Below are 9363 nucleotides of genomic sequence, written 5' to 3'. Positions count from 1 at the left end.
CTTGACCCAATTTGCATGATTAGACAAATTAGACATCAACCCCCAAAACAACATGTAAAATAGTAGAAATATTAAATGACATTGGGATACTGCTGACCCTCAGATAAATAGGTGAGCATTGCTCACAACACCTCCTTGGGATTGCCAGTGGCCTGACAGATCTGAGGCTCTCAAGAGTCCAGGTGAAGCTGAGTAATAGCTCTGATCTCTTGGCTTACAATGATGACATCATTTGCTCTCCTGTGTCTATCAATTGCTATAATTGAATCCATGGCAGGAATTCTAGGAAATGGAATCATCTTGGCTGTCAGTTCATCAAGCTGCATTGGGAGAAAAACACGGCCCCCATATGATATGATTGTGATCTCTCTGAGTCTATCTGCATTAATTTTGCAGTCATGGACTATTCTGGATTTATTAATGACTATGTTATATGAACCCTTCTTTTATATCGAACATTTGCTTGCACCATCCAAGATAATTTTTACATTTCTGTGTTACTCCACCCTCTGGTTTGGAGCCTGGCTTAGTGTCTTCTATTGTATCAAGGTTGCCAGTTTCACACACTCTTTCTTCATCTGGCTGAAGCACAGAATTGCCAGGTTGATGCCCTGGATGCTGCTCACATCATGGCTCTGCTCCTTCACAGCTGCAATTCCCTTTGCCTGGGATGTCTACAGTGTGCACAGCAACTTCACTGCTCCTCTACCATGACAAACTCTTCAGCAATGAGAACCACAAGGAAAGACAATATGGGTTATTCATTCTTCTCTCTAATGCTGGGATAGGTATGCCTTTAATACTGGCTGTTCTTTCAAGTGTTCTGCTGATTTGGTCTCTGTGGATACACACCAGAAGGATGCACAATAATGCAAGTGGCTTCAGGGAATCCAGCTTAGAAGCCCATATGAAAGCCATCAAGTCAGTCTGCTCCTTCCTTATGCTTATGTTACATATTTTATATGTGTGCATGTCCTCTTATTCGAAGTCTTTTCACCTTTAAGCCCTGCAGAATGATGAGTCTACTTTTAATGGCTGCCTGTCCTACAGGACACACCATAGTCTTAATTTGGAGCAATCCAAAATTTAGAAAGATGCCAGCTCGGATTTGGCACCGCACTAACTATCGTGTCCAGAACTGCATCCATGTAAAAAACAGTGGCTTAAAACCTGACTTTTTAATTTAGGTCCAAATGCAATAAACTGAAATCATCAGAGGTATAAATAATAGATGCTAGAATTAGTAGGTTAGGGCCTTGATCTGCACTCATGAACAACATGGAAATGGGCTTGACTTGGATGGGAGTCTTGTTGCAAATAATTCTGTAAGTTGACTACTTTCTGCTGTACTTTCCTTGGAAATCACCACAGCTTCTCTAACACAGCAGAGAAACAGGGCCAGGACTCAGACTAGAACGCAATCTCTTGGAATGCTTTAAGTTACAATTCATGATACTAGCAGAACAGACCAGGTTAAGCACAGCCAGGTTAAGACAGGCATGGTCACATTTCCTTTGTGAATATAAAGCTTGAATGCTGTTTCTGATTCCTAAAAGCACCTAAGGAGGATGTTAAGGAATTCCTCATATGTTCAGAGGATACTACTGATCTTATTTTCACTCTGGTAGATTTCTAGAAAAATATTCTTTGATACTGAAGGTGTCTATAAGATTCCAGTATGATTTAGGGGAAAATGACATGGCCTTTTGAGTTTCCTGCTGTTGCTGAAATACTGATCTGTGTCACTGCATTATTGTTACATCAGAACTTGAGTTTGACGACCCTTTCAGACACAATGGGATTTATATACTTTTAAAGTGACTGTCACAGAAACATTCATGATGTAAGCCTTGTGTTCACTAAGCCCACCCTCATTCAATGTATCTGGTTTGGATTCTGTCAATCTGTTTGAAACAATGGTACCTGTAATTGATCTGAGTCTGTGCCTGAATTGTTTTGTTTGAAACTTCAAAGAATATCATGTCAAGGATAACTTGTGTTGGAGTTTTCCTTCCCCTCATGACAGAAACTGTTTCACAGGTGGCAGCAGTGGCTTGCAGGGACATTTTTAATGCCATTGGACAGACATGCAGGGAGATGAGCACATGGCAGTGACACCCTGGCATGCCCCTGTCAGCACCAGTGCCACATGCTGGTTCCCAGCTCAGCACCATGAAACGCCCGTGTAGGAGGCTCGGTCCATCCTCTGCCCTGCCCTGCTCTCCCCTCAACAGCCTCCAGCAACAATCCTCAGAAGCTCTCTGACCACACCAACAAGCACAGCACGTGGGCTGTGCTCAGCCCACAGTCCCTGTGTGCTGTCCTGCTCCTGCTGAGCTCTGGGGCACAACGGCTGCTCAGCAGGGACAACCCTGAACAGCTGCTCTCACACCGTGGGGTTTACGTTCCATTATTCCACATTCCTCATGCACAGACACCCAAAACACACTCCTGTGCTGTTTTCCTGCCTCTGTGACTACATCTTCCCTCCAAAGCTCCCTTTCCATACAATGACATCAAATCATTACCAGCTCATTAACATGAATTTGGGGATCTAAGAGGGGAAGCTGACAGAAATATCAGAAGGCACCTCATAGTGTCAGTCATCTGGAAGAGCTTTGTGTCTGTAAATGACCAGCTCATCAACTATTGTCATATCAATAAAACCATCTTCAACATGCATCATATACACCATCAACTAAATCCCTGTATTCCATTGGATGAATTCCAGGATTAGTTGATAATGGTTTGTTTTGGGAAAGAAAATAACAATCCTATCTATTTGTAGGAAAATGAGTTACTGGGTGTAGGATCCTCTGAAGACATGCATCTTGTCTGAGGGTTGGCAATTTCTCTTACTCCCTGTTTGTCATCCAAAAGCCATTAGCTTCCTCCCACCTTAAACCTCCCAGTTTGCAATCTCAAAGGGTTTCAAAGTCATGGAATCAGATCCTTCCAAAACATCTCAACTATTTCCACACACACCAATGCCACAGAACTGCAATGGCAGCTCAATTCAAGTCTGGTACAGTGAATCAATCAGGAAACAAACAAATTTAAAGCTCATCCTGCTCTAACATTGTTAGAAGGACATAATTCAAATCTTCTTCTCCTTTAGCTCTTTTCATTGACGACCCAGGAAAGGCGGTCCGAATTTTCTAAAATCATGAATCAATGAGGCCAACAAAATTTTTTCTCATTACAAACATCTTCTCAGATTTCAGAATTTAAAGATGAAAATAAATCATCAGTTACTAATTCAGAGGAAGAAAGACAATAATCCTCATTATTTTTTTTTTCCAAATGCACAGCTTTTTCCACATGAATATCAGAAATTTGAATAGAGTCCTTAGCTCAAGGCAAAAACACAAGTATCTACATGAGAGATCCCACAGGTTCCTGCTCTATTTGCATTTCCATAAACACTGCTGGAATTTTCATCACTGATATTCTGGGTGATGTGCAATGAATTGAATGCTCAGTGCCAGTCAAACATGATTTTAAGAAAGAGAAATCCTGTGTGCCAGGCTGTGCTGCTTCTCTGTGTGACTTGGGACAGGGCAAGACAAAAAGCTCTGAATGGGCTTTCTGGTGAAATGAAGGCCTTGCTTTTGGGGGTTTGGCTGCCTCAGCTCAGAGCCAGCTTCCACAGTGCAAATGCCTGAACTTTTAGCACATTGCTGGGACAAGCCTCAGTGGGGTGTAGCCCCCGCTGTGTTCAGGAGATGCTGCTAAGCTGGGTGCTCACCCTTGAGCCCTCCCTGAGCTCTGCTGCAGCTTTGCCTGGGCCTTTCCACCTGCCTAGCTCACCTGGATACTGATCCTGGCCTGCAGCCCCTAATTACTGCCTTCATCTCAGACACGTCCTATCACTCTGGATATGTCTGCCAATCCCTGGCCTTGTGGCTGTCCCTAATTGTCCTCACAGAGCTTATCTGCTATCCTTGCCCTGATGTGGCTGCACTGCAGGCCTGACAGAGCCCTCTCTGTCTTTGCCTGGCCTGGTGGGGATTCCTTCAACGTGGGCAAAATAATTTCATTCATTGCCAATCAGTAAGAGACTAGGGACGTGAGAAGGAAAGAACAGAAGCAGAAACCTTCCCCCCCCCCCCCCCCCCCCATTCCACTCCTCTTTACTCTTCCACCTCCTCCCTTCCTGAGCAGGGAATGGGCACTGCAGAGAGGATCCTCTCCACTGGGTGCAATCTCCAAAGAACAAACTGCTTCAGCATGGGATCCCTCAGGCTGCAGCCCCTGCCAGGAGCCTTTGCCATGCTGGCATCTCCACAGGATGCAGCTTCCTCCAGGGCACAACCACCTGCTGCCAGGGAGCTCTGCTCAGGCTGCAGCATGGATATCTGCTGCAGTGTGGTCTGCCAGGGCTTGCAGGGTCACAGTCTACATCAGCATCATCTTCCCCATGGAGAACACAGGAATGTCTGCTCTGGTGCCTGGAGCTTCTTGTGCCCCCCTTCTTCACTGCCCTGCCTGTCTGCACAGCTCTTGCTCTCAATATCCTCTCTCTGTCCTCTCTCTCACAGCAGCTGTGCACTGCTCTTTCTCCTGCCTTAAATGAGTTGTCACAGACATGTCACCAGCATCTCTGGTGGGCAGAGCCTTGGCCAATGGTGGGTCCCTGTTGGGGTGACTGGGGACTGGTTCAGTGTGACACGGGCAACTCCTGGTCCCTTCTCACATCAACCACCCCTGCAGCCTCCCACGGCCAAAGCCTTGCCCATAAACCCCACACACATCACACAGACATGTGCTGGTTATCTGGTGGCAAGGGGCTCAGGCTCACACTGACTGGGGCTCTGAGTTGCCTGTTCTACAGGAAAGTGTCCCTGCCCATGGCAGGGGATTGGAACTGGATGGTCCTAAGTCCCTTTCAACCCAAACCATTCTGTGATTCTGTGATTCTGTGATTCTGTGATTCTGTGATTCTGTGAATGAGCTTAAAGGAGCTGTTGAATTCAAGGAGAGGCTGCACAATCATCATTTACTAGAAGGCAAGTGCTCTGTATTCAGTGACGTTTTTCTGTTGGAAATGTTGTGTATTGTAGGCTACAAAGCAGTTCAAAAAACCAAACACACTTTTTTTTATTTCTTCAAGGTGGAAGTGAAATCTAATGTGGTGGTAATGTCAACTGTTTTTCAAAAGATTTTCATGCCAAAAATTATGAAATGTTATAACTCCAAATAATTTTCATAGAGGTACACTTGCAAAATTTTGAAGCAGAATGTTCTAAACTTGTTTAAAAACTTCCAAAGGAAGAGTTTCTGTGAGTTTTGAAACCATTTGTTAAACATATTAAACCAGAAGAATGCTTGAGTGTTTTACAAGTTTTGACAAAGATAAATTGGCAATTTTAACTGGATACCTATATAAAGAACATTGCAGATATGATAGTGGGAAAGCCATTTAGAGCATATATCAAACAAAATGAAATAGAGTCAGGTCTTTGAATAACTGTGTCACAATGTGATAAGCCCTGATTATCATGTTGCTCTCAATAAAACTACTTCTTAATATTTTAATGAGAATGACAAGAGTTTTTACCCATACTAAAGTAAAATAATTTTAGAATTATTTTTTATTGGTCTTGAATTAATTTCAATTTTTTTAGTGTATGTTTTCAAATAATAAATATCTCTATCTTATATCTGTATAATACATATCATAGTACATGTATAAAATGTAAATAAACCTAAGGTGAATGCTCACAAATTTTTTCACCTATGAGTGCCTGATCAGAAGGCTTGAACACTCTCCTAGGCAATCATAGATTACTTTAAGCACTAAAAATTTCAAGCTACTCCAAGAAACAACCTTGTAAAAGTCTCAGTTTCCCCTTTAACCATTTCTCACAGCGTCTTGCTGTGCTACTGACAGCTACTTGTGTCAGCTGTATTTCTGAAGAGCCTTGCTGTATTCCTTGTTTATTCTGGGCTACAGATACAACAGGATTCCCAAAGCTTCTCAGTCTACCCAAGCCTTTCCACTTACTTAGATGATCTGTGTCTTTTTGGATTTGGAAAGTGTTCTAATTCTCTTCTTTTAGAACATATAACAGAATATCAAACATATGAATATTCCATATGGAGCAAACTACTTCAATTAACAGTTGCACAATTACTCCTGGATGTAATGCTCTATATTACCAGATCTTAAATTCATTTGGCAAATTATGCATCTATTCAGGAGGCTCATGAAAAATGGACAAGTGAGGTACTCCGTAAAATTATTTTCCTTTTCTCTGTGCTTATCTTCCCGCAGAAATTTAATGTTCTCTTTTGTGACAATGACAACAAGCATGCAAGGATAATTATAATGCTTAAAATTTGTCCCAGTCAGGGGTTTCTCTTTTGCCCGAGATCACCCAGAGGGACATGAAGGTGGTTTCAAATCCTGGTTTTCTCTGAGCAGCCGAAGAGAGATTGCTGGAGACGGTTTTCTCTTGTTCCAAGGATTGTTTATCATTTCTTATCTCAAGGGACTTTTTGCCTGGCCAGCAGCAGTCTGCTCAGCCTGGCATCCATGGTGGAATCTGCCTGGTGAAGGCAGGGCTTATCTATATAGTCTAAATTATGTGTTACATGTTTACAACAATTTTCCCAATACAATACAATTTATTAAATGTCCAGCCCTGACTCCATCCAATCTAAAAGTGCCAATGTGTCACCCAACATGGATGACACGGAGAAGGAGGAAAAGGTGTCCACCCCCACAAATTCTCCATCTTGGCTACATGTCCCTTATCATAAACATTCCCAAAAAACCTATTTATCTACATTCTAACAATTTTTTCCACTTTGCTAATTTTGGTAGCTGTTTCCGTTCCCTCTGGGTTTGTAATTTTTCCCAGGGGTTAGAATTCAGTGCCTGAGGCACCAGAATCTCACTCAGGAGTCTTTGAGACCCTCGCCAGGGGGGTTTTGAGACCCCCAAGGAGGCCGGGGTATGCCCTGGGCTCCCACATCTCCCCCCATTGTTTGCACCAAAAACCCTTTTCACAGCTTTGTTCAAGGCGTGCCGAGTGCATGGGATGATGCATGGCAAAGCAATGAGAATAGCAACAAGCTCCACTAATATATAAAAACCTACTTTCAAAATTTCTTTTACAAAGGTAAATCAAAAAGGTCAAACTGACCATCCAGCCACGATAACTGTGCTAGAACTCGAAGGATGGTTTGTTTGAGACTACACTATAATTGCTATATACATTCTGATTCGGAGTAACATCCATTGTTTGGTTCTTTGTCACTCCTAAAACATTAAATACAATTCAAAAGTCCATTGTCAAACCAAAAATTTCTAATTCTTCTGATTTGAAAAAGGCCACAGGGAGAAATTGAACCCACACATGCCATTCGTCCACAGGAGTTGTCACAACTCACATCGCCCATGAAGGGATGCCCTCCGGAATGGGCCATTCTTTCACTGGCAATACCACCAGACATGTTGAAAATGGCTTTTTTGCCTGGAATGCCTCAAACAAATTGTGTCCAACCCCACTGTCCATGCTAAATTAACCCAAATTCTCTCTTGGCTGCATCACTGGTAAATCCTTTTGTTACCTAACATAGTTGACAAAAGATAAAATACAACAGCATATAAACAAACATGTTTCACTGTCAGTCCTTAAGTCTTTTATATCTTGTTTGAAGAGAAGTTCACATCCTTTTTCCTTGATGCCTGCCAACACTCCCCTTGGAAGCCAGGTGGTTTTTTGTGCTGGATCATTTGTGAGGAGGGTCTTTTTTGTGTTCGTTCCACTGAAAAATCAAACCATATAGCTGTGTTTCTCTCCCAACACTGCTAAATGGAATGGTAAAGAGTCCACATATCGGTGTGCTTGTCTGTCTTGTATCATTTCTGCAACCTTTTTGCAAGCTTGCTTGTGCTTCTGGCGTGAGAGTCCTGGGGGATTGATGTTGTCGTCTCCTTTCAGAAGATCAACCAAAGATGAATGACATTCATTCGTGATTCCCAAAATTGATCTTATCCAGTTGATCTTCCAAGGAGTTACTGCAGGTCTTGGAGATTGTTGACTTTTGTATGGGTTGATGTTTGACTAGCTCCTCTCCTTGCCCCCCCCCATACAGCTGCCAGCCTGTCCTCCAATGTTACGTGCTAACAACTTTTGAGCTGATCTCTAATTTTGAGGTTTGATTGTTTGTTCGGTGATTTTCCATCCAAGGTATTTCCAGGGTGCGATTTCTTGAATCTTTGAAGTGCTGACATTGAGTCCTGCTTTTAGTATTTCTTCGATCACACAAGCACGGACTTCTTGCAGTTCTCAGTCTGTTGACGCAGCAATGAGCAAATCATCCATTTGGTGTACGATTCTTGAGTTGGGATATTTGTGTCTTGCTGGAGCCAAAGTTTGCGCCATACACCATTGACAAATCATTGGCGAGTTCTTGAGGCCTTGGGGTAAAACAACCCAATGATACCTCTTCATTGGCTCTTCTCTGTTCAAACTTGGAAGAGAAAATGCCATCCGGTAAACATCGTCTTCATGAAGTGGAATACTGAAAAAGCAGTCTTTGAGGCCAATAATAACAAGAGGCCATTCTCTGGGAATCATCGTGACTGATGGAAGTCCTTGCTGAAGAGGTCCCATCTCCTCCACTATTTCATTCAATTTTCTGAGGTCGTGAAGCAATCTCCACCATCCAGAAGACTTTTTTCGGATGACAAACATTGGAAAATTCCAAGGGCTGTTTGTCAGTTTTATGTGTCCTTTTTCTAGCTGTTCTTTCACCAAAGTTTTCAATGCACTCAACTTCTTCTTCTCCAAGGCCCACTGATCCACCCAACGATGTATCAGTTTTCCATGTCAATTTTGGAGTGGCGAGTGCCACAGTGAGCCCTACTAAAAATCCATTGTCAGGTACATGTTCCACTGTGAAAGGAGATCTCTTCCCCATACAGTGAATGGCTTTTACACGAGTAATAGCTGTCTTCTGTCCGGGTCCTGTGAATGTAATTGAATTTTCGCTTTGGAGGCATACAGAACCTCCTCCAATGCCTGTGATTTGGTCCAAAGGTACAATCAAGTTCCATTCTCGAGGTCAGAAAATATATAAAATCAGTGTCACGTCAGCTCCAGTGTCCACCATCCCTGTGTGGTTATTTTCCTGTTATTATATATCAAGTCACAAGTAATAGTTGGCTGTTCACGGGTTATGTACTTCAACCCTAACGCGTGTACTTCGACATGGTCATTGTACTGTGGATGCCCTTCGCCCATCGCCGGCATTACTTGATGCTCCAATGGATGCAATGGCAGAGCTATCGCTTTTGCCAGTTGAGTATTTTGTGGAATTGTCAATGGGGGTCGAAGAGCCCTTGGTAAA

At 42.9% G+C, this 9363-nt stretch overlaps 1 pseudogene across 1 annotated transcript; it reads left to right on the top strand.

Moving 5' to 3' along the window:
• The first annotated feature begins 219 nt into the window (after positions 1 to 219).
• On the top strand, positions 220 to 1152 carry LOC306806666 (taste receptor type 2 member 40-like; annotated as a pseudogene). The gene has a single exon. The product of its transcript is annotated as a taste receptor type 2 member 40-like (transcript).
• Positions 1153 to 9363: the final 8211 nt, after the last annotated feature.

This window comes from Erithacus rubecula (genome assembly GCF_903797595.1).
Source record: "Erithacus rubecula genome assembly, chromosome: 1".
NCBI classification, from domain to species: Eukaryota; Metazoa; Chordata; class Aves; order Passeriformes; family Muscicapidae; genus Erithacus; species Erithacus rubecula.
The sequence above is the reverse complement of the archived record's forward strand: the minus strand, read 5'-3'. Positions and strand labels throughout refer to the sequence as shown.